The sequence below is a fragment of the Pelodiscus sinensis genome, chromosome 1, assembly GCF_049634645.1.
Source record: "Pelodiscus sinensis isolate JC-2024 chromosome 1, ASM4963464v1, whole genome shotgun sequence".
NCBI lineage: Eukaryota > Metazoa > Chordata > Testudines > Trionychidae > Pelodiscus > Pelodiscus sinensis.
In genome coordinates, this window is record NC_134711.1 from 191452772 (window position 1) to 191475759 (window position 22988).

At 44.2% G+C, this 22988-nt stretch overlaps 1 long non-coding RNA gene across 1 annotated transcript in view; it reads left to right on the forward strand.

Moving 5' to 3' along the window:
• The window catches only part of LOC112543825 (uncharacterized), a 44364-nt gene that overhangs the window by 3276 nt on the left and 18100 nt on the right, over positions 1 to 22988 (forward strand). The window contains exon 2 of the long non-coding RNA XR_003087091.2: positions 21172 to 21257. This is a non-coding gene — a long non-coding RNA (uncharacterized LOC112543825). The remainder of the gene's footprint in view (positions 1 to 21171; positions 21258 to 22988) is intronic.

Sequence of the window (22988 nt, forward strand, 5' to 3'; positions counted from 1 at the left end):
CATTTCAATGAGTCTAACCATTCCCACACAGAAAAAGGGAAAACTGAAATCTATTTCCTTATTGTCATTTTGCCCTCTCTGTTTGGAGGCAGCCTAGTTTGTTATTGTAGGATTACTCAGTCACAGTTGGTATTCATAACTGCATTCCTTAAAAAAAACACACACACACACAAGATGCATCAGTGTGTTTGTTTTGGAAATAAATAAGTTTGTTGGACCACTTTCAGAGGCGGTGCAGGCGGGTGCAATCTTGTTTAAGTCAACAAAGTTGTGCTTGCTAACATCAAGTCTGAAACTGGCTTGGCAGTGTATAAATGATAGGGATTTTGTCCCTACATACATAGAAGACTTAGTCAAGTTTAAAGTAAAGTACAAGTTAAAATATCAGTTTTAATGACAAAGATCTATGTTTGATTAGATCGCTGAATAAGTATTAGTAATACAACTCAAAGATATTGTTAACGTAACAGTGTAAAAATTGGAGTTACTACCCCAATTTTTACAAAAGATTCCTGATATCAAAAGGGGATCATCTGCATACTGGTGCACCATACAGGTGTACTGACAAATATGTCAGACTAGTGGAATATCATTCAGTCACAATGTTGCATCAAGGCTGCATAATTGTCATCACAACAAAGATCTTTTGTTCTTTTTGCCTACTGAGGTTTCATCAAGAGGTGATGTCATTTGATTGAGAGGTGATGGTACAATGAAATTAATTGTCCTGCAGTATAAACTGTTAAACTAGGCAATCCTGCAGTGGGATCCTCTTCAGCATTATAAAATAGATTCTTTTTAAATTGACACTACATGGTAGGTTACAGTTCAAATTCCGGTTGCCCACAACTCAACTGTGTGACACAGTATTTTGCAAACCTAACTATGTAGCACTACGCTAGAGCATGAAAATCTGACTATAAACTTACTATTTTAAAAAGAGGAACTAACTAGCGTGTTTTCATTGCCCAAACTAAGTGAAAGGCGGAAAGTAAATTGTCAGCACAAACAGTGATTATTAAATGACTTTTAAAATTCTCTTTTCATAGTGGAAGGTGGCATTAGTGACACAAGTTAATATAGATAATACAGATGTAAAAGGTTAACTGGGTACCCAATAAGCATGAGATTTACTGGCATGCTTGCCTGGTAACTGGTTAACTGGAGGGCCAGGCCCAGCGGAAGCAGCCCCACTTCTGTGGTGCAGCGGGCCTGGCTGGCTGGAGCAGCCCCCCAGCCATGGAGAAGTAGATGAGCCAGGCACAACAAGCCACCCAGAGCAGCCCCACCCTCAGAGGATTGGGCTGGAGGAGCCCCCTGCCTGTGGAACCCCAGCCGCTCTGCACCAGCCCTCTGAGACTAACATTATTTTGTTTAACCAATTAACTTTTAAAATAGGTATTTACATTCTTAATGCATACTTAGATATATGATCTGACAGCATCCTTTTAAATCAAACTTCAAACCTGTTTTAACACATACAAAGCCTGATTTTCAAAGAATTTAAAAAACAACGAATAGTCTTGTACCAAGTAGCCTCAATTCTATCTGAAGGTGATGGAAGTTGCACCACCTCAATGCTTCAAAAAATCAGGCCTTTAAGTATCCTGAAAGGAAAAGGGCCTACAGTATTCTCCTAAGGTACGTCTACACAGCAACACTATTTCAAAATAACGAGCTCTACTTTGAAATAACTTAGTCCGTGTCTACACAACAGGCAGTTATTTCGAAATACAGGCAGTCCCCGAGTTACGCAGATCCGACTTATGTCGGATCCGCACTTACGAACGGGGCTTTTCTCGCCCTGGAACTCGCGGGCGGCGGGACAACCCAGACACGCAGTGGTCCCGCCACCGCGTCCTCTGGGGCGAGAAAAGCTGCTCCGGGTGTCCCTGGTCTGCTCGGGGTGTCCCTGGTCTGCTGGGAGGGGTCCCCAGCAGACCAGGGACACCCCGAGCAAAACCTTGGAGGCGCGGGACCCCGCTGCCTCTGCGGCTTTGCTCCAGGTGTCCCTGGTCTGCTGGGGACCCCCCCCAGCGGACCAGGGACACCCAGAGCAAAGCCGCAGAGGCGCTGGACCCCGCTGCCTCCGCGGCTTTGCTCCGGGTCTCCCTGGTCTGCTGGGGGGGGGAGGCGCAGCTAGTGCGCCCTCTCCCCCCCGAGCAGACCAGGCTTTTGTTGTGGACACCTGGGGTAGAGCAGCTGGGGTGCTGCCGGGTTGGTCCTGGGGAGACCTACCGGGCAGCGCCCCAGCTGTTCTGTCCCAGGCTCCAGATTCAGCCTCTGTTGAAACTGATCAGTGGCTGATTCCAGGAAGCTGGGGGCAGAGCAACTCTGCCTCGGGCTTCCTGTAGTCAGCCACTGGTCAGTTTCAGCAGCAGTGGCTGAATCTGGAGCCAGTTCCGACTTACGTACAAATTCAACTTAAGAACAAACCTACAGTCCCTATCTTGTACCTAACCCGGGGACTGCCTGTAGTGTCAAAATACTGTCAAGCTGGAGGACTTCTTACTCTGACTCCTGTAACCCTCCTTGTATGAGGAGTAAGGGAAGTCAGAGGAAGAGTGCTCTATTTCAAAATAAGTGCTGTGTAGATGCTCCCTATTTCAAAATAGGCTATACAATTGACGTAGCTCAGTTTGCATAGCTTTTTTCGAGTTAAACCCTGCTGTGTAGATGCACCCCTAGGGTATGTCTACACTACCCTCCTAGTTCGAACTAGGAGGGTAATGTAGGTATACCGCACTTGCAAATGAAGCCCGGGATTTGAATTTCCCAGGCTTCATTTGCATAAGCGGGGAGCCGCCATTTTTAAAACCCCGCTGGTTCGAACCCCGTACAGCGCGGCTACACGGGGCACGAACTAGGTAGTTCGAAGTAGGCTTCCTAGTTCGAACTACCTAGTTCGTGCCCCGTGTAGCTGCGCTGCACGGGGTTCGAACCAGCGGGGTTTTAAAAATGGCGGCTCCCCGCTTATGCAAATGAAGCCCGGGAAATTCAAATCCCGGGCTTCATTTGCAAGTGCGGTATGCCTACATTACCTCGCTAGTTCGAACTAGCGGGGTAGTTTAGACATACCCCCAGAGAGTTTGCTAGAATAAGGATTCAGGACACTCTTGGGCTGAGTGCCTACGGATGTGGTGTTTATAAGTATTATCTGCATTGTCCCAACTGAGATTAAGGCCTCAGTGTGCTAAGTGATGCATAAACACATTGTAGGAAACAGCCATTGCCCCCAAAGAACTGAAGATCTAAATAGACAAGGCAGACAAAGAATGGATAGAACCCAGTATTGCTATCCCCATTGTAAAGTATTGAGAACTGAGGCACAAAGGGATTAAGTGACCTGCCCAAGATCACCCAGGAAGTTTGTGATAGAGCTGGTCAATGAACCCAGATATGCGCCTTAGCCCCAAGTAAACTCTCCAAACTTGTGTTTATTATAATTTGTATGTAGTAAAACACTAATAAATATGTTTGAATCTTATGAGAGGAAGCTGTTTTATACAATTTTCATTATCAGTCAGTAGAATAGTAAGATTGTTGCTCATGCCAGGGTGTGAAGTTAGTCTTCCAACTAGAACAGGGAGAAAGAGGCAGCTCATACTTTATCAGCCACCCTTTTTTGACTCTCCAAAACATTTAGAATAGTGGTAGAAATGTAGCCGTGTTAGTCTGGTGCAGCTGAAACAAAAAACAGGACTGTGTAGCACTTTAAAGACTAGCAAGATGGTTTATTAGGTGATGAGCTTTCGTGGGCCAGACCCACTTCCTCAGATCAAATAGTGGAAGAAAATTGTCACAACCATATATACCATATATATCAATGAACACACATGAAAAGGACAAATCAAATTTCAGAACAGAAGGGGGATAGAAGGGAGGGAAAGGGGGGAGAGGTAAATGTCTGTGAGCTAATGATATTAGAGGTTATAATTGGGGAAGCTATCTTTGTAATGGGTAAGATAATTAGCGTCTTTAAACATAATCTAAAAACATTTAGATTTGTTTGATGGGAGTTTCCCATACACGTTCAGGTTTTGTCTTATTTTCTCTGAAAGAAGCTCACCCGTTCCTATCATCAGTGGCAACCAACCTGAGTTTTCTTTTATGCTGTGTACAACAGAAAAGTTTAAGGGTACTTAGGGCCTTAAAATCTAATGAAAAAATTAGAAGTGAACTAGAATTTGTAGCCAGTTAAAGAACACCTGGGGTCACCCCTGCAAACCCATTTGATTGAGGGCTTCCCTCCTGTGAAATAATCCCCTCCGCTCCACACACCCTTCCTGCCTACTATTCAAACTCACTGTTCTCTGTCTGAATTACAGCTGAGAAATTCTATCAGTTCTCCCATTATTCCCAAGGGTAGAAGTGTTCAACACTAGGCAGGCTTGGTGGAGGGAGGCTGAAATGAGATAGGAAGATTTCAGTTCTGGGGAGGTGAAGGGAATACAGGGCCCGGAAATAGAAGCCAGCATAAGGAAGTAGGGAAATAGTGGTGGTGGAGGAAGCCTCCTCTTCCCGCCCCCCACAGCCTGAAATTGCTAGGGAAGGAAATCCTTTGATTTCTGAGTGGGGGCAGGGGTTGAGGATGGTTCTGCTTGGTAGCATTTGCAGTTCCTAGGAAGGTGGGAGCAGAGGTGGCAGCCACAATAGAGAGAGAGAGGAAAGCCCTGCTGAGAGCAGATATTGGGAAAGGGGAGTCAGGCGTGAATCAGGACAGGGGACACTGTCTTCCTACCCCCCTCTCAGATGGGGAGACTCTCCAAACACTAGGCACAAGCCTTGTGTGAGGGCCCCGGTCTGTGTGTTCAGGTGTACTGAACTGCTATGCAAGCCCTGCCCCTCAGTACCATCTTGTGCTGGCCCTCTTCTATGTGTGATAGAATCATAGGGTTGGAAGAGACCTCAAGAGGTCATCGAGTCCAATCCCCTGCTAAAAGCAGGACCAACCCTACCTAAATCAACCCAACCAGGGCTTTGTCAAGCCAGGACTTAAAAATTTCTGCAGCTGGTGAGAACAAACCCTGTGAGGAAGGTTAGGAATCCAGTCAACATTCAACACATTTCAGCAGCAATATTCAACACATCAGGAGAAAATCAGTTGGGAAACCTCCATGGGGCAGGTCAGAGGATGGAAGAAAATCTGAGTTGCCCACTGCAATATTTTGTTTAGTAATGCTTAACGTTCTTATCTGATTTTCATGCCCATGAGAGGCTCTATTCTGGCCATCCTGGAGACTGCAGTCCTCCATTTTATCCCCAGCTGGGACAGTACCAGAACCCATTTTCCCCACTCCCAGCCATACATGCCTCAATCCTGAGATGGAGGGACAATCTCTGGGCATGGGAGAATAATTGTGCTATGTGCTCATTCAGACATTAGCCTTCTGCTGGAACTACCACTTACAACATGACATGAGCCTGAAAAGCCACCAATTGATTTCAGCGGAGTTGGATTAAGCACTATGTGCCATTGTGATGGAGTTCTTAGCGATGTGGTGCATGGATGGCAAATGAAAGCTAACTAGTTAATGGCTCATATTTACAGTCTTTACATGGTAACAACTTGGGGTCTCTTATGGCCTGTATCTGAATTAGTGATCTTCTGGTAACAGGTTTTGTGTCCCGCTATCTGAGCCATCTCCCTTTCTACAATTATTGTAGGTCATTTTTCATCTCTCCCTAGCAAAAATGAACGTGAACCCTTCCTTTTATAATGTGTTTGGTTTTGAGATTTCTTTTGCCTTCCTATTGCTTGAAATTCAATGGTTATTATTTTCTTGGTGTCCCAACTAATCACTTAATCTTCTTGTGCCTGTCTGTACCTCTGCCTGGCAGGTTGCTATGTACAGCTTGTTTTGAACAGGGTATTAACAGCACTATTGTATACCGTACACTTGCTAGTGTGGAAAAAAACAAAACAAAATAGAAGTCACAAGTGCAGCTAGATGCCTGTAGCACTGGTAACCCATGGGGGAAAAAAAGATATATCCACTTATTGTGTGAGGCGCTAATAAGAGAATTTAGCGAGTGAACAAACAACAAAACAGGTATCCTTCCTTAGAGATGAATAGGCTATTTGCATCTGATATTTCCTGTGGCATAGCACAAATTGTTTTGCTGATGGACAAGTGAAAAATATGGCATTTTTACAGAAAGGGGAAGTACTATTACAGCATGCCTTATTGTCCTTCTCTGGCAGAACATATTAAATTCATTTTCCATCGATGCCTGTAAATAATTTTCCTATAACTGCTACTATTTCAGATACACTGTAATCTCTCTCCTCCTACGTCAACTGCATTGTTGTAATCCCCCTCCTCTTATGTCAGGAAAACTATAATCCTCCTCTTACGTTAGATATGAGCTGCATCTCTGACATTTTCAATTGCATTCACCCCAAGTCAAAGAGAGACAAAGACAGATACAGAGAGTGAACACTAATTTTAAGACCGGGATTGTAGGGAATTAGTTGAAGGGTTGTTTGTTTCATTTTGTATTTTGAAGGTAACTAATGAAGAAAGGTCAGATGTACTTTACCCTCACAGCAGTCAGCTCTCTTCATTCACGGATTGGTTGAGGATATGCCACATCTGCAGAACATGAGGAGCTCAGCATAATTTCCTCATGGCATTGAATCATGCATCATGCATTATTACACACATTTTCAGCACATAGCCTGCAATCTCAGGAGGAGAAAATAACTTTTTAAAAAATAAGTCTCTACAGTCTCGCTCACCCAGGACCCAATCCTGCAATCCTATTTGTGTTAATGGCACTACTCATATAAGTAAGGCAGTGCAAGATCAGGCCCATCATTTGTGACTGCAGGACTTTAAAAATAAGTATTGATTTTTTAATATGTATATGTGTAGTAGGGCATTACAATCCAAAGGCTTGATCGTGCCCACAGTTACACAGTTGAGTAAAAATATTAGCATGATCAAGCCCCAGCTTTCAGAAGAAGCAAAGCATGGAGTCATTGTGGTATTTTAATGGGGTATGTACGTATGTATGGTGTGTATGAGGTCACATTGTGTGGAGGAGGCTGTTTTGTAGAGTGAAATGGTGTCTTCTATGCATCATGACCTTTCACATGCCATCTAGGCAGAGTCACTCTGGGCAAAGCAAAATGTCATCCTCTCCACACCACAGATGGCTGCAACCCCATGTGCTGATGGCATGGATTTGTGATCCATTGTTTGGGAACTTCTGCATGAGGCACATCTATTGACTGCAGACTTGAGCCACAAGGCACTCCCAACCCAGAGACTTGAGTGCAATGGGTTATAGTGAGGTAATGCGCTGACCATTAGGCAACCCTCCTTCCCCAGCACAAGCAACTAAATAAAGTAATACATGAATGTCCGATCCAAGAAATATAAAGCTTCTTGCTCTTGTGATTTAGTAACATATCTGAGATTGCTGTACTGCTACACATTGAAAAGGATATTTTAAAACAGGCAATGTTGGTTTTTTAAACAGGTGTTACTCTGGGTGAGGTGGAGGAAGTATGTACTGTTGTAGCTGTATTGTAGCAGAATATTAGAGAGAAAAGATAGTTGAGATAATAGCTTGTATTGAGCCAGCTTCTAAGTCTCAGAGGGGTAGCCCTTTTAGTCTGTAACTGAAAAAGCTTAAAAAACAACAAATGGTCTGTTAGAGAAAAAACTGCCCCCCACAGTAAAAAGTTTGGCCAGGCCGCTTTTGCTATAGTGGGCTGCAGTACTCATCGGGAGAAATGGGCTGCACCCTTCCTACATACCATTGCCTTTAGAAAAAGGGAAGGTGTGAAAAGGGGAAAATAGCCTCAGACTCTCCCACCCATCACCTTGGCGTGAGAACTGCGGGGCTTACCTGGTCGCAAGAAACCTGCACAGTTTCAGCCCAACCCCTGGGACACAGACCCCGCCGCCCCACTTGGTGATTGTTGGGCCATATATGGTAATATGCAAGCGCATGAAAGCGATGTGCAGATTTGGGGATAAATACCCATCGCACAGTCCGCTCGAGGAGGTCTTCACAACACACGTACCACCGTGCGTGTTCCTTTCCGTATACTTCAAAGTGCTGCCGGCCTGATCAACCGACCGCCAACTCCCCCGACTCTCGGGCGTAACCAAGGCCTTCGCAACCAAACCGATATCTTTGAAATGTTTCGTGTGCTGTGTAAGTTGGTATGTATGATTTGATTTTCTTAGTTGTATAAGCTTAGTGTTGTAGTTGTTTTGGGTAGTACATAGAGTTTGTAGTTATCACTGTTATTTAATTAGTGTAGCTGGATATTTTTAGAATAGAGACTATTCCCCTTGCCATTCCCATCCTTATATCTCTGAGACGTTTAACTAGAAATCATAGAATAAATATAATACATACTGTAAATTCATTATTAACACAGTCTATTAAAAATCTTAGAATAAATACTATAAATTCATCACTGTTATAAATAAATATTTTTTATTTGCTAAAATGGTCCACCTGGTTCTGTTCTTTACCCCTTGGGTATGCATCATCGGACCTGTGATTCTCGCGACATGGTCCTGAAGCACCTTAGGGTATGTCTCCACTACCACCCTAGTTCGAACTAGGGTGGTAATGTAGGAATACCGCTCTTGCAAATGAAGCCTGGGATTTGAATTTCCCGGGCTTCATTTGCATAAGCCGGCCGGCGCCATTTTTAAATGCCGGCTTGTTCGAACCCCGTGCCGCGCGGCTACACACGGCACGGGCTAGACAGTTCAAACTAGCAAGCCATTCCGAACTATCTGTACGCCTCGTGGAACAAGGTGTACAGATAGTTCGGAATGGCTTGCTAGTTCGAACTATCTAGCCCGTGCCGCGTGTAGCCACAGGGTTCGAACAAGCCGGCATTTAAAAATGGCGCCGGCCGGCTTATGCAAATGAAGCCCGGGAAATTCAAATCCCAGGCTTCATTTGCAAGAGCGGTATTCCTACATTACCCCCCTAGTTCGAACTAGGGTGGTAGTGGAGACATACCCTAAGAGACTAACAAAAAATGTGGATGGTATCATGAAAATTTCATCTGAAGAAGTGGGTTGTGCCCACGAAAGCTCATGATACCATCTACATTTTCTGTTAGTCTCTAAGGTGCTGCAGGACCATTCATTGTTTCTGAACCAGCTTCTGTTGGTGACAAGAGACAAGCTTTTGAGATCACACAGAGCCTAACTGAAAGAAAATAAAAGCATTTTACTACTGAAGTGAGACCAGTTTTTTGTACTCCATTTAGCAATGCCCATCCAGTCCCATTGTTTCACAATGGACATTTCCATACATCATACAGCCTTAGGCAAACATTGGACAGGCCTTGTTTCTTTCATGGGGTCTTCATTTTTTAGGGCATTGCAAGTCAGAAGTTGGTATAATTTTCTTTGTTATTGTTGGTAGTCACGGCCTTTTAGATTATTAAAATTATGTTTTTATTTCCCTACTATTTTTGTCCTTTTCTGTTGGACAAACACGGCAACAACCCTTGTAGTCCTTACTTGGGCCCATAGAAATTAATAATGGCCTAAATTTTCAAAAGAGATTAGGGATTTTTGATGGCCAATTGTGAGACAACTTTCAGCGGGCAGGTGCCAATGCTTCTGAAAAGCAGACCCCTTTAACAAGTCTCAAATTGAGCCCCTCCAAAATCACTAGTCACTTTTGAAAATGTAAGCTCAGGGCACCAGGATCTGAGCCACAGATTCTTTCCCTGCCTCACCAATGGTTGAAATGGAATTGAAATTATGAAGCATAGGTTTTATCTAACAAACCCCACTTCCATACTGTCTGGTATCTTATTCTGAGACATCTCAGTTTGTGAGCCCGCCAGTCCAGCATCATTCCCTGAAAAACTGTGTTGGCTGATCTTCAGTACTGCAAATGTGAGCAGGAAGGGGGAGCCCAGATTGTTTGTTGTGGTCCCCACAAAAATAGTGGTGGACCTTGCTTTGTTTTTCAATTCAGCAGCAACAGAGTGAAACATTTAAATAAAAAACTCTCATACACACACAGCAATTTTGTATGTTGAGGGATTTTCCCTCTCAAATTAAGACAATTAAAAAGTTGATCTTTTGTGGTTTGGTTTGTTTTTTTTTTAATGGCCTAAATAGCCTGGTCAGTATCCTTTAAAAGGCTTACATTTCATTCTGAAATATCCTTAGGTTTGTTGCAAAGCAGGTGACCATGGAAGTTATCTACTGCAGTAGCATTTTCACTCTTGGTGTCCTTGATGTTATGAATTTAACCAGGTCAATCCTTTAGCAGGTATTCATTTTAAGGGATTTCTCTGATGCAATATGCACCTTGGGGCAGATTTTCAAAAGAGTCCAGGACACAGCAGCTCTTATTGAGAACAAAGAAGGGAACATTAGGCATTGTTGGCTGCTGAGCTTTTTTTGAAACTCTGGCTCCTTTTTCAGATACCTGCATGGGAGATGAACTCAGGAAAATCCAGCTCGTAGTTTTTTAACAGATGTAATCTCTCTTGTTTAGGGTATTCTAAAATAGATACTTTAGTTCAAACAGGAATTAATGCAGAGAAGTCCTCTGGCCTGTGTTGTACTGGAGGTAAGACTAGAAGATCACAGAGGTGCTTTCTGGCCTTAGACTCTGAATCTATTCATTTCAGTGGGCCTCTGAAAGACTTTGTGTTCTGCCTTTCAGAAGGAGAGACGCATAAGAGGAAAAAAGATACTGATTCACTTGGGTCTCCAGCACAGAACCACGTCTAGTGACACTGTGTATGGGCACAGGCATACATTAGCCAGTAACCGCAGATGGCACTCTTAAGTCCCATTGATGGTAATGAACCGAGATTGAAAGAGTTGGTTGTAATACACTATGCAATCTGGAAGGCTTGGCTATATCGTAAATTCCTCCTGCTTCAGTGTTTGCTGATAAAGGACAGCCTGACGGCAAAACGCTCCTATAATCTTATTTTATTAATGTCTGTGAGATTCCAGATAAGAAAATCAATATGTGTTATGTTGAATTCTTTTACAGCACTAACATTTATGGTTGTTTGTAATGCAAAGTTAAACTTCACCTGGGAATCAAGGCATTCTCACTTGAGCAATATTAGTAAATAATTTCTTCAGCCAACCAAGCAATTAATTACCTAAGATAGCAAGCTGACGCCAGGAGATATGTGTGCTACATTTCTTTATGCTAATCGATGCTTTCCCTCGTGGGCTCTTTCGCAGGTGTTGGAACATGATGTCATGCAGTGCAGGCTGAGAAATGTGCAACTGAAGACGTATTTGGTAATGTAAATAAGGGTAGGCTCATAAGAGCAGGCTGTATGATAAGATGGTCAACCTGCTATCACTGCAGGTTTTCATGGTTCAGATACTGTGGAGACCAGACTATAGAATGTGTGATAGGCAGCAGAAAATCATCTGAGGGGCCAGTTCACACCTCAGACCTGTCATAGGAAGGGCACTAAAGGGAGAATATTCTTTCAAAGATTCTTTGTTAGGGCAGATTCTACAAACCTGTGTCAGATATTAAATGCTTGACACCAACTTTGTTTAGCAAATTAAGTGTTCGTTATTTCATCTCATATGCACATTGTGACAGATATAGCAATCTCCTGCAATATCTTTGAAAAATCTTATTGAATTTATTGAAGTAGCTTTGGAGTCTATTGCATTAACAATGCAAAGTTTATGGATTAGTGTGGGCCTAGATGTTCAAAGGGCCATTTTAAATTATGCACAAGATAAAATGAATTGGTCACTAACTAGAATCTGTGGGCATTTATAATTTCAGAGGACAATGCCAACTATAGACACAGGCCTGTCTGACATGCTGGGGAACTCAGAGTGTGGGTAGGGAACTCTGGAACCTGGAAAAATCCCAGACAGGAGAGAAAGAGACATGAATATCCACCCAAGAGAGGCAATGGCTAAGGAGCCAGGAGCTGAGAATGGGTATGTCACAGTATCTCTGCTGGATTATGAGAGGCAAATACAGGTGCACTTGCCCTGACCCGTGACGCACACGTGCTACAATGGAGTCCACTGGATAGCTATGTTTTTATTGGCAAGCAGTACCTGGGAACTGAGACAGATGGCAGGAGAGCTTGGGTGATGCTTCTAGCTCATACTTTGAAGAAAGGTCTCCAAAAGTAAAAATAAAAAATGTATGCTGCTTTATTAAACAGGGAGACAAAGAAACTGGTGAAATATTCAGTGTAGTCCCAGGTTCAAAAGAAACAAATATTTTGTTTTCCCCTTGCCTTTCTAGTTCTAGCAGCTTCTGGTGTCACCCATTCACTGAAAAATTCTTCAGCTTCTGCTGCTGGAGGTGATTAAGTACTGCTCTTGTCTCTCCCGCAAGGAGTAAAGCCCTGGTGATATCCTTGGTATGTAGAGTGAAAAATCAGTACTGACAAGTTCAGAAGGGCCACCAGCCCCTCCAACATCTCGCACCCCCCTTCCACACACACACACAGAAATTCCTGCATATGGGCCTATGATGTCATTTCTCTTTATCTTGGTTTCCCTGTTTATGCACATTTTACAATCATTCTGACCTTTTTCACGGGGCTATTTGTTTAGCACTGCAAGACCTTGGAACACATGCAAGGCATTCCTTCCATAGGGCAGCGCATTCCCCCGCTGTGTAAATGGGCAGAAAGGTACAGTCAGTGGCTGTTCAGATGTGTCAGATGGCAGAAACACTGGCAATTGTGAAAATTGTGTTTTACCATTAGCCTGTAAACCAGCTCTGCTGCTTGACAAGGACAGAAACATGCAGCAGCACAGGCTTCTGCTTTATAGGGACTTGCTTCTGGAAACTTTGACTGAACTCTTTACTGACTGGAATCTCAACATAGCTCCAGCCAAGGGCATGCTCAGTAAGGTCTGCTATTGACAATGCCAGATCTTTCCCCAAGGCAAATCCTGTCTCTTCTTCCTCTGCTGAGAAATCCCTGACAGCCGTGGAATTGGTTGCATGATGTGACTCAGAGGCAGAATGCACACTCTGTGCGGATGAAGCTAGCTGTGCCGCAGATCATTCTCTGCTTTGTGGAGAGGTGGGGGGTGGGGGGTGGGAGGTGGGAGGTGGAAGGTAGAAGGGGGTCTGGGAGAAAGACAGGGCAGTTATTGTAGATTCAGAATGACATGGCTCAGTCAGCAATTCTTGCCTCTCCATGAGAGAGAAGCACCACCAAAAGCACAAGCTACATCAGCAGCAGTGGCCAGGCCACAGAGCATCCTGAGGGACAGGAGTCCCCCACCCCCACCCTTTGTGGTTTCCTTCCTGATCCAGCACACTCTCCTTGAAAGCTCTCACAGCTCGAGGGGTTCAGAAGCTTTGGAGCCAGGATAACTGGTGCACATCAGCTTCAGAAGTAGTTTTGACTAACTTCATTCGATCTGTCTAAGAGTTACCCTGCAGTTTCTAATGGATATACTATTCTTTCTGGCCCAAACAGCTGCCTTGTGGTTATGCACGTCATACAATAGCTGTGTTGCAGTGGTTTCTGTAGCTTGTAATGTGGTTTGGAGGCCTTTGGGATGAAAGGACGTACTGTCAAACCTTGACTAGTCAAAAACGCCCCCACTATGTACTAAATGTGCTGAAAATTCCCTAGTGATCCAGAGTCAATGTGCATCATTACATTTGGATAATCAAGATCTGACTTCAGGGAAGACAGGTTTGCATTTCTTACGTGACTGAGATGCTCATTCTAGCTGTTCCTGCAATCTCCATTTTTAGGGTGTCTGAACACACGTCAAAGACAAAAGAACTACAGCAGAATTACTTGGGAAACAGGGGCGACTGAGGTTCCGTACTCCTAATCCTTTAATCTTCATGAGCTTTTGGCTCCTGTGTGTCATGCAGAGAGTTCACCAGAGGTAACTGCAGAAGTTATAAGAAACTGCCTATAGTACTGTATCATAAAGTGTGTTGTTTTGAGCTTCAGCTTCAAAGGCTGTTCTGTATTTCTGCTTAAGCAACAGCACATAGTCAGTGGGGTCAATGCAGCTGCATTACTGATCCTGAAATAAATATGAAGTGTCTGTAAAATTTGGCAGAGCTTTGCTCAGAGGATCTGGATGAGACCTGGTAGATTTCCTTAGCAATGGATGTAGTGAAGCCAGCAGACTTGAGTGCCCACCCACTACGTTAGATTTTTTGCTCGGTGATCAGCATGAAGATCTAACTTCATTAATTTCATGCAGAAGTGTATTTGCATCATGGAGATCGTCTCTTAACACTGTCATCCCATAGAGCAGCTGCCTTTCCACTCTCCCAACCTCTGCTGAAAGACCTCTTAAATCAACTAAGCATAAGCCTACAAAACATCTATCTACCAGTTCAGTAAACAACAACGAGCTTAAAAGCTGAAAACATGCTGACTTTCATATTCTTTTAAAATAGAGAATTCAGACAAACAGGTAAAAGAAAAAAATACAACCTTTCAATCCAGCTCCTACTGTCCCCTCCAATAGTCTGGACCCAGCCAGGGTCAAGACAGAAACACTAATCTTTAAGGAAAGGAAAACCCATTCTGCTCCTATGAATCTGAGAATATGCAATCCAAGCTTTTTCTGAAACACAGTCTTTGAAGTGCGAACAAGTCTCTAAACTTTGCACTCAGCTGGATGAGAATTCTGCAAAGAGCACACTGGTTCTCAGAGTACATGTGGATCACTGATAATCACTTAGGACCTGATCCAAAACCTACTGGAGTAAATGGAAAGATTCCTCTGAATTTCAATGGGGCTTTAGATAAGATCCATAATATATAAAAGAAAAGAAACCATGAAACCAGTTGTTGTAATCATGACATCATCAGGAATGGAAAAGGAAGTGGTTTGTGCACTAGCTGAGCTACCAGATTACCTGAAGCTGACCCCAGTTTCAGAGCTATGCTCAAATTTGAATTTTAATGTCCTTTGCTTCCCTTCAAAGTTTTCCTGCATGCCCCACATCATTCTGATTTTATTACCCGCATTCCTAGAGGTGATGGTACTGTTGGATGCACTGCTTGCTCCATTAGTCACAGATTTAGTTCCTTCCAGCTTCTATTTTACTCAGTAGTAAAAGCGCAGTATTCTGCTTTCATGAAGCATCCTCCAGAGATTGTTTCCTTTCTATTACATAGTAGCTGTAACGTTCATTTCTGATAATTCAGTAAAAAAAAATCCAGTTCATTGAATGCACCTAGAGATGCTGGACACATTCAGACAGATATGTGTTCGGTAACCTTCAAATGCTAGTGGGCAAAACAAAATACAGCCAGATGGGATGTGACAGGTTCAGACACAGAGATCCCCTTGAGACTGTCACTGAATGGGCTGATCATACAACTGAGCCCATATACCTGCCTTCTGTGGCACTCCGCCATCCTGTCCTGCTGTGCCAGAACTTCTGGTCTCCCCCAGAGAAGGCACAGAGCTGGGGTCACAGTCCACAGTACAGAAACACAGAATCTGAGAGTAGCTCAACTCTGGGAAGGCTCAGTCACAGGGACTTGACATAGCACTTACATGCACAGCCCTAGTGGGACCAGACCCCCAGAGAAATCCATCTCATTCTGCATACATTTTATACAGTAAGCTCATAAGTTGTTCGCCCCCTTCATCAGTGAAAGAGAGAGAGGCACAGCTGCTGTACACACTCCCCGGTAAAAATTATTTAACCTAGGTTTGATAATAAACAAACGTGGTTTTATTTGGTAGAAAAAGTAGGATATAAGTGGCTGCAAGTAAAAACAGACAGATCAAAGTAAGTTGCTAAGCAAAATAAAATACACCAGCTAAGCTTTGTACTCTAAAAAACTTGTTACATGCAATGTCTTACTCTAACAGTAGTTCTAATCAATCACCTTTTCTCACACGCGAGGCTTCACCCAGCTTGGGCTCAGTCCTTTCCCCTGTTCAGTCTTAGATGATTCCAACAGTCATCTGGGTTGTAGGTAAGGAGTGTCTTGGTGTTTGGCAACTGCCTCTATTGTTTGGTTCCTTGCCTTTAAATATATTTTGCCCAAGGTGGGAATTCTTTGTGTTCAGTTTCAACACTTTCACACACACCCCCACCTCACCCCGTGAAAAAGTATCACATCCAAAATGGCGTCCAGCATCAGGCTTATAGGAAGAAGAAGACTATTCACAGATCATTGTCATGAATACTGGACCATTAAGTTCCCTGAATACTGCTAATGACCTTCACTAGCACATTTAGATATATACATGGGTTTACACTTCATATTTCTAACTTTATATAGAGGAATGATATATGCACACAAATAGAATATACACGTTCATGGGATAACAAGCTTTTCAATGATAGGTTGCATGCCCCATTTTGTGTTAGGCATATTCATGTTCAAAAGCATATTTCCATAAAGACTATGGGGCTCTAATGTTACCCAGGGCATAATGCAACAACCCAGAAAACCTGTAAGAAAGGCTATCTGGAAGAGAGAAGCAGTAGATAAGGTATACCTAGACTTCAGTAAAACATTTGATATGGTCCCGCATGACCTTCTTATCAATAAACTAGGGAAACACAGCCTAGATGGGGTTACTGTAAGATGGGTGCATAACTGGCTGGACAACCATTCTCAGAGAGTATTTATCAGTTCACAGTCATGCTGGAAGGGCATAACACAGGAGGTTCCACAGGGGTCTGTTTTGGGACCAGTTCTGTTCAATATCTTCATCAACGATTTAGCTATTGGCATAGAGAGTACGCTTATCAAGTTTGCAGATGATACCAAGCTGGGAGGGAGTGCAAGTGCTTTAGAGGATAGGGTCATAATTCAAAATAGTTTCTCACTTACAGAATGGGAAGCGAATGTCTAGGAAGGAGTACGGCAGAAAAGGATCTAGGGGTTATAGTGGACCATAAGCTAAATATGAGTCAACAGTGTGACACTGTTGCAAAAAAAGAAAACATGATTCTGGGATGCATTAACAGGTATGTTGTGAGCAAGACACGAGAAGTCATTCTCCTGCTCTATTCTCCACTGATTAGACCTCAGCTGGAGTATTGTGTCCAGTTCTGGGCACCATATTTCAAGAAAGATGTGGAGAAACTGGAGAAGGTCCAGAGAACAGCAACAAAAATCATTAAAGGTCTAGAAACTTGACCTTTGAGGAAAGACTGAAAAATCTGGCCTTGTTTAGTTTGGAAAAGAGAAGACTGAGAGGGGACATAATAGCAGTTTTCAAGTACCGTAAAATCTCAAGTATAATGTGCACCGATGCATAATGAGCACCCTGACTTTTGAATCTTAGCATAATGAAAAAAACTGAACTCCTATATATAATGCGCACCCTGTTGTACATCGAGCTTACCTCAGACATTTTTCTTTAAAAAGGCCAGGAGCTGACCCGCCAGAACCAAGCCCAGCCTTGCCCACTTCCCGGAGGCGGCCCCGGGCTGCAGGAAAGCGGGAGGGAGGGATGCGCTGCTCCCACCTGCAGGCTTGCCCAGGGAAATGTGTGCACAGCTCAGGGAGCCAGCGGCAGAGTTTGAAACCTGCCCTCCGCCCCCCAGACAGCTGCCCACGTGCTGCACCAAGCGCATGCCTGCCGCGGGGACCCCCAGGTGCAGCCTGAAGGAGCATCGGGCAGGCAGCAAGCCAGGGCGCTGCAGCCTGGCGGCACCACTGGCTCCTTGCCTTGTCTGGGAGCCTGGTGGGGCAGTGGCCCCCGCTCTGCGCTGCAGCAGGAAAGTTTCTGTGCGGAGGGGAGGGGGGGAGTTCCCTGGCCCAGGGCTACTTACAGGTTTGTCAGCTTCTGCCAAAATAAAACTTTAAAATATAGCTCCTATGTATAATGCGCACCCCAACTTTGACGCTAAATAACCCGAAAAAAAAGTGTGCATTATACTCGAGATTTTACGGTATCTAAAAGGGTGTTAAAAGGAGGGGGGGGGGGGAATTGTTCTTCTTGGCCTCTGAGGATAGGACAAGAAGCAATGGGCTTAAATTGCAGCAAGGGAGGTTTAGATTGGCCATTAGGAAAAACTTTCTAACTGTCAGGGTGGTTAAGCATTGGAATAAATTGCCTAGGGAGGTTGTGGAATCTCCATCACTGGAGGGCTGTGTCTAGACTGGCAAATTTTTCCACAAAAGCACCTGCTTTTGCGGAAAAACTTGCCAGCTGTCTACACTGGCCACTTGAATTTCCGCAAGAACACTGACTTCCTACTGTCTGAAATCAGTGCTTCTTGTGGAAATACTATGCTGCTCCCGTTCAGGCAAAAGTCCCTTTTGCGCAAAGCTTTTGCACAAAAGGGCCAGTGTAGACAGCTCAGATTTGTTTTGCGCAAAAAAGCCCCAATCGCAAAAATGGCGATTGGGGCTTTTTTTGCGGAAAAGCGCGTCTAGATTGGCACGGACGCTTTTCCGCAAAAAGTGCTTTTGCAGAAAAGCGTCCGTGCCAATCTAGATGCTCTTTTCTCCAAAAGCTTTTAACGGAAAACTTTTCCATTAAAAGCATTTTCAGAAAATCATGCCAGTCTGGACGTAGCTGAGATGTTTAAGAGCAGGTTAGAGAGCCATCTATCAGGGTTGATCTATTTCTAGATGGTACTGGGTCCTGCTGTGAGGGCAGGGGACTGGACTCGAGGACCTCTCACTTTTAGTATTCTATGATTCTGTGATTAACCTGATAGGCTGGTAGGAATGACTAGTCGTAGGTCCCCCTCAGTACTTTCCATCTCATACTGGCATACCAGGGACTGAATGTGCCATGTTTTTTGGTGTTAGAGCACAATTTCTGTGGCAGGTGCCATGTCTTTTAGGTACAAAGCCAAGCATATTGTTGGTGCATAATAAAGAATGCCATTTAGCCAATTGGCAAGTTTAATGTCCAAAGCACCAAAGGCTTGAGTGAGAAAGTGAAATGCACCAGATGTGAGGGAGAAGTGATGTCAGATGTGGAATTATAGTAGGAATAAACCCCAGAAGTGGAAGAAGTAGCTCTAAGACTCAATGAAAGGCTTTCCCTGACTGCTGACTTACCATATCTCCACCAGCCCTTTGTTGTTGATTACTGAGAGAATCCAGAACCCCAAAAAGTAGATTATGCTCTTATTCCCTTTAATTCAAGCATTTAATCAAAGTAGATGGTTCCAGCTGGGAGAAGATATTTAATATTGCGTCTGGTATTTTTGATGCAATTTTCTTTATTTTCAAAATAAAGTATATTAAGCTCCATTTCCCCAACCACAGAAGAACCAACCAGCAGACAGTGTCCTTGCTCACAGCACTGACACTCATTCAGCCAGCATGCTCCAAAAGTTATCTTCCCACGTACCCTTTTCCAGTGGTTCTCAAAGTGTGGTCTGAGAACAACTAGTGGTCTGTGACCATCTTGAAGGTGGGTCACAAGCTTGGGACTCACCCTGCCCCTCCCTGCAGTGGGGAGCAGCCCCCCCCCCCCACAATGTTAGTGTGCCAGGACTGTCTCCCAGATGCAGGGAGGGAGGGAACCCTGAGCCTTGTGGGCCAGATCCAGCTTGCAGGGGGAGGAAGTAACTCAGCACACTGCTGCTCCCCCTCACCCCTGCTGGGGGAACAGCAGTGCAGGAGACAGCTCACCTGGAGCAGCAGGTGACAGTGCCTGGGGACTCAGAGCCAGGGAACCGCCCCTAATCACACTCATGCCCAGACTCTGTACCCCATCACCTTCACTCACACCCTCTCCTACCGAGACCCCACACCCCCATCCTGCTCCTGCACCCTCCCTCCCATCCAGACCTTGCACCTTCACCCTCTCCTGCAAACATTTTGTTAGCATGAGTGGTTGGCCGGTGGTGTATAAAAAGATTTCCATTGAGTAACTAGTGCCCTTGTCCAAAGACAATAACTGTGAGGCCCTATGCCTACACGGTCAACATTTCTAGGTGAGCTCATATACCCTCTTTATCTCAGGGTGGGCTACTTAGACGTTTCTTACAGTTATCTCTTAAATGAGGGGTTGGAGGTCACAACAATTTAGATGTGGTTTGCCCAACACACATTCGGAGATTGGCCTGCTTTGGTTGATGGCAAAGAGTCGCTCCAACTGAAAGGGGGTGTCAGAGCTCTTTAGGCACACAGGACACCCATTGCTCTAGCTAGGTGAAAGTTCTCAGCCAAAGCTTGGCTTTTCTGGGGGAGGGGGTTTTCCTTTGGTTTTCTGGGCCAAAAAAATGCACATTTGGATTCAACAAACATTTTGTGATCTGAAACTCCTGAAGCAGGTAGATCTTTTAGACTAGATCACAAGGAGATACAAACAGAAAATGGAGGTTTCACCCTCCTCCCCTATGCCCAGTGGTTAGCATACTGATATAGGGTGTGGGGAACATCTTCACATCCCCACTCTAGAACCAGGGCTTGAAGTCAGGTTACGCCTTTTGTCCCTCACAGTGTTACCTATCATATCTGTTTGCTTGCTGAACCAGGGCATAGAATCCAGCCTGTCTGACTCATGAAAGACCTTCCCCACCCCCAGTCTCTTTTGAACCAAAGCCAATCAATAGGAAGACTTACAAAAAGCAATGAAAAGACAGGGGAAGGCTCACCTAAACCCCTCCAGACAAGGGCAACGGGGTTAAGGGAAAAGGTGAGATCTCTCTCTCTTTCTCGGTATAGCCTCGTGACCTGCCTTATTCAAATGAGTTATGATTTGTTAGCCTTAATGCTTATAATCAGATTTAAATTAGATTTAATATTGTAACTGTTTTCTTTGTTTGGCTCCTCTTGTGTGGTTACTACCTAGAAATAAATAACTTTCACCATTAAGCTGGCTGCTTCTCTGTTTCTCTCGCTCTCCCTCCCCTCACTCCCCGAGGCTGTTGTTTTTGGCTTCCCTATTCGCTCTGCAACTGTGCTCCTTAAACCTAAGTTAAAGATCCCTGTAGCACCCAAAAATCCTGTAGGGGCCCATCAAGCAGATTCCTAGCAGAACTGTTGTGGTATGAAAGTGGGGATAAGGACATACTGAACCTGGGAGTGTATGAGGGAGGCAACTTTAAAGTGCTGTTTAACCCAGCCACTGAGTCCAAGGACACATGAAGGTCACAGCATGTGCAACCCAGCCTGCTGAGTCCAGGGACGTATAAGGGGGAAGCTTGTGGGTGCTAATTAACCAATCCTCTCAGACATCCTCTGTTAGTGGGTGTGTCTATATGTTCCTCTGATTCTAGGATGAGAAGAACCCAGCCTTGGGAGTCCTAAATCCTACAGGAAGCTCCATTGAGAGAGAATTGGCAGAAGGGAGAAGCAGAGAATGGTGAGTGCACAAGTAACACAAGCAGCACACTGATAGAATTATCAACCTCCCCTCTCCCCGAAGAGTAATAGGAGAGACACTTTAACAAAATGTATGACTGATTCCTGAGGTTTGACGCTTACTGTGTACAAGTGGGTACTTTTACATGAATGAATTGTAACATTATAGCAATCTCTATTATTAACGTGAGAGTGGGTGGGGGGGAAAGGACAATCAAGAGTACCTTGAAGGGAATTTAAAGAGAGGAAAAAAAGGAAAGGAAAAGTAATATGTGAACCAAGCACAAGAATTTTCACACGAATCAGCATTTGGCTATTTTCTGTTTTCCTTTGGGGAAACTTTTGCCCAGCAAATAAACAGATTCATTAGGACTACTCACAAGGAAGTCTGATCATTAGTTTTGTCAGGCAGGGGGTTATTTTTGTCTTGTTTGGGCAAGAGAGGGGAACAGATAGCACTGGAGTAGAGGTCACTGATGAAAAACAAGTTGAACAAAAGTGAGTTTCAAGGAGACATTGGGAAAACGCTAGGGTTGTTTGGTATACAGAAGCAAAAGCTCTTCTAGTCATAGGGAGCAGCATGAAATAAGTGTCCTGGAGGCATGAGTGGGAGAATGTGATGGAGAGAATGTAAGGAGAGAGGAACGTGCAGAGGATTGAATGAGAGAGGATGAGTAGGAGGAAAGTCAGAGATGAGATGTAGGCAGGAGCATGAAAAGTTTGACCAGCTGTGGAAGGAAACATAGTAGGGTGCCAGTGGGGGATGGGACTGACTGGAGCAGCAAGAGGAAAACATGACTTCAGCTGGAGCAGTTTTGATAACCTGAAGATCGTAGGCCAGAAAGGATACAGTTACAAGTCTAGATGATGACTCACAATTTTAGCAGATAGGACAGAAATAGTGGCATGACTTATGGAAAAGTTATGGAAGCAATATGATTTGGCAAGAGTCTGGCTGTAGAAGGGACACAGACAGAAGAATCAAAGATGATCCCACAATTATAAGCCTAAGTGATCGGGTAGAGGAAGCAGTTTTCACTGCGGGGGTGGGTCGGGTTAGTTTTTGACATGTGTAGCTTGAGAAACCTCTAGGACATCCAAGAAGAGAGATTGGAGGGACAGCAGAACTATGAATGTTTGGGCACAGCTCAGGAGTAGATTAGTGGACTTCTGAATCACCAGCATACCATGCACTGGTAGCAGAACCTGTGGTTATGGATGAGGTTACTGAGGATACGTCTACACTGCAGCGCTATTTCAGCATACCCTGAAATAGCTATCCTGCCGCTTCACAGCAAGCCCATTATTTCAGACTCGCTATTCTGACGTCCCTGTAAACCTCATTCTATGAGGAGTGACCATTTTGGAATAGCACTTTATTTTGAAATATGGTGCTGTGTAGCTCATATTGCATGTGTAGATGCACCCCTACGGATTATGCACAGAGGAAGAAAGAACAACACTGAAGAGCAATAAGCAAGAGTGGGAGGAATGCGAGAAGTCAAAGAAACACAGGGAGAAGACCATGAGGGAGGTAGTAGCGTTCAAGGAGACAGGGAGCAAGGACAATACATATAGAAAGAGTATGCTTTTTTTGGTCTGGACTGGAGATAGTGGTATCTGCGAGAGGAAGGTGGAACACAGACCAAAGTCCCATGAGGAGAATGCTGGATGGGGCACTATAATGATGGAAATAAACAACTCACTCAAGGAACTTGGTAGCAACCAGGAG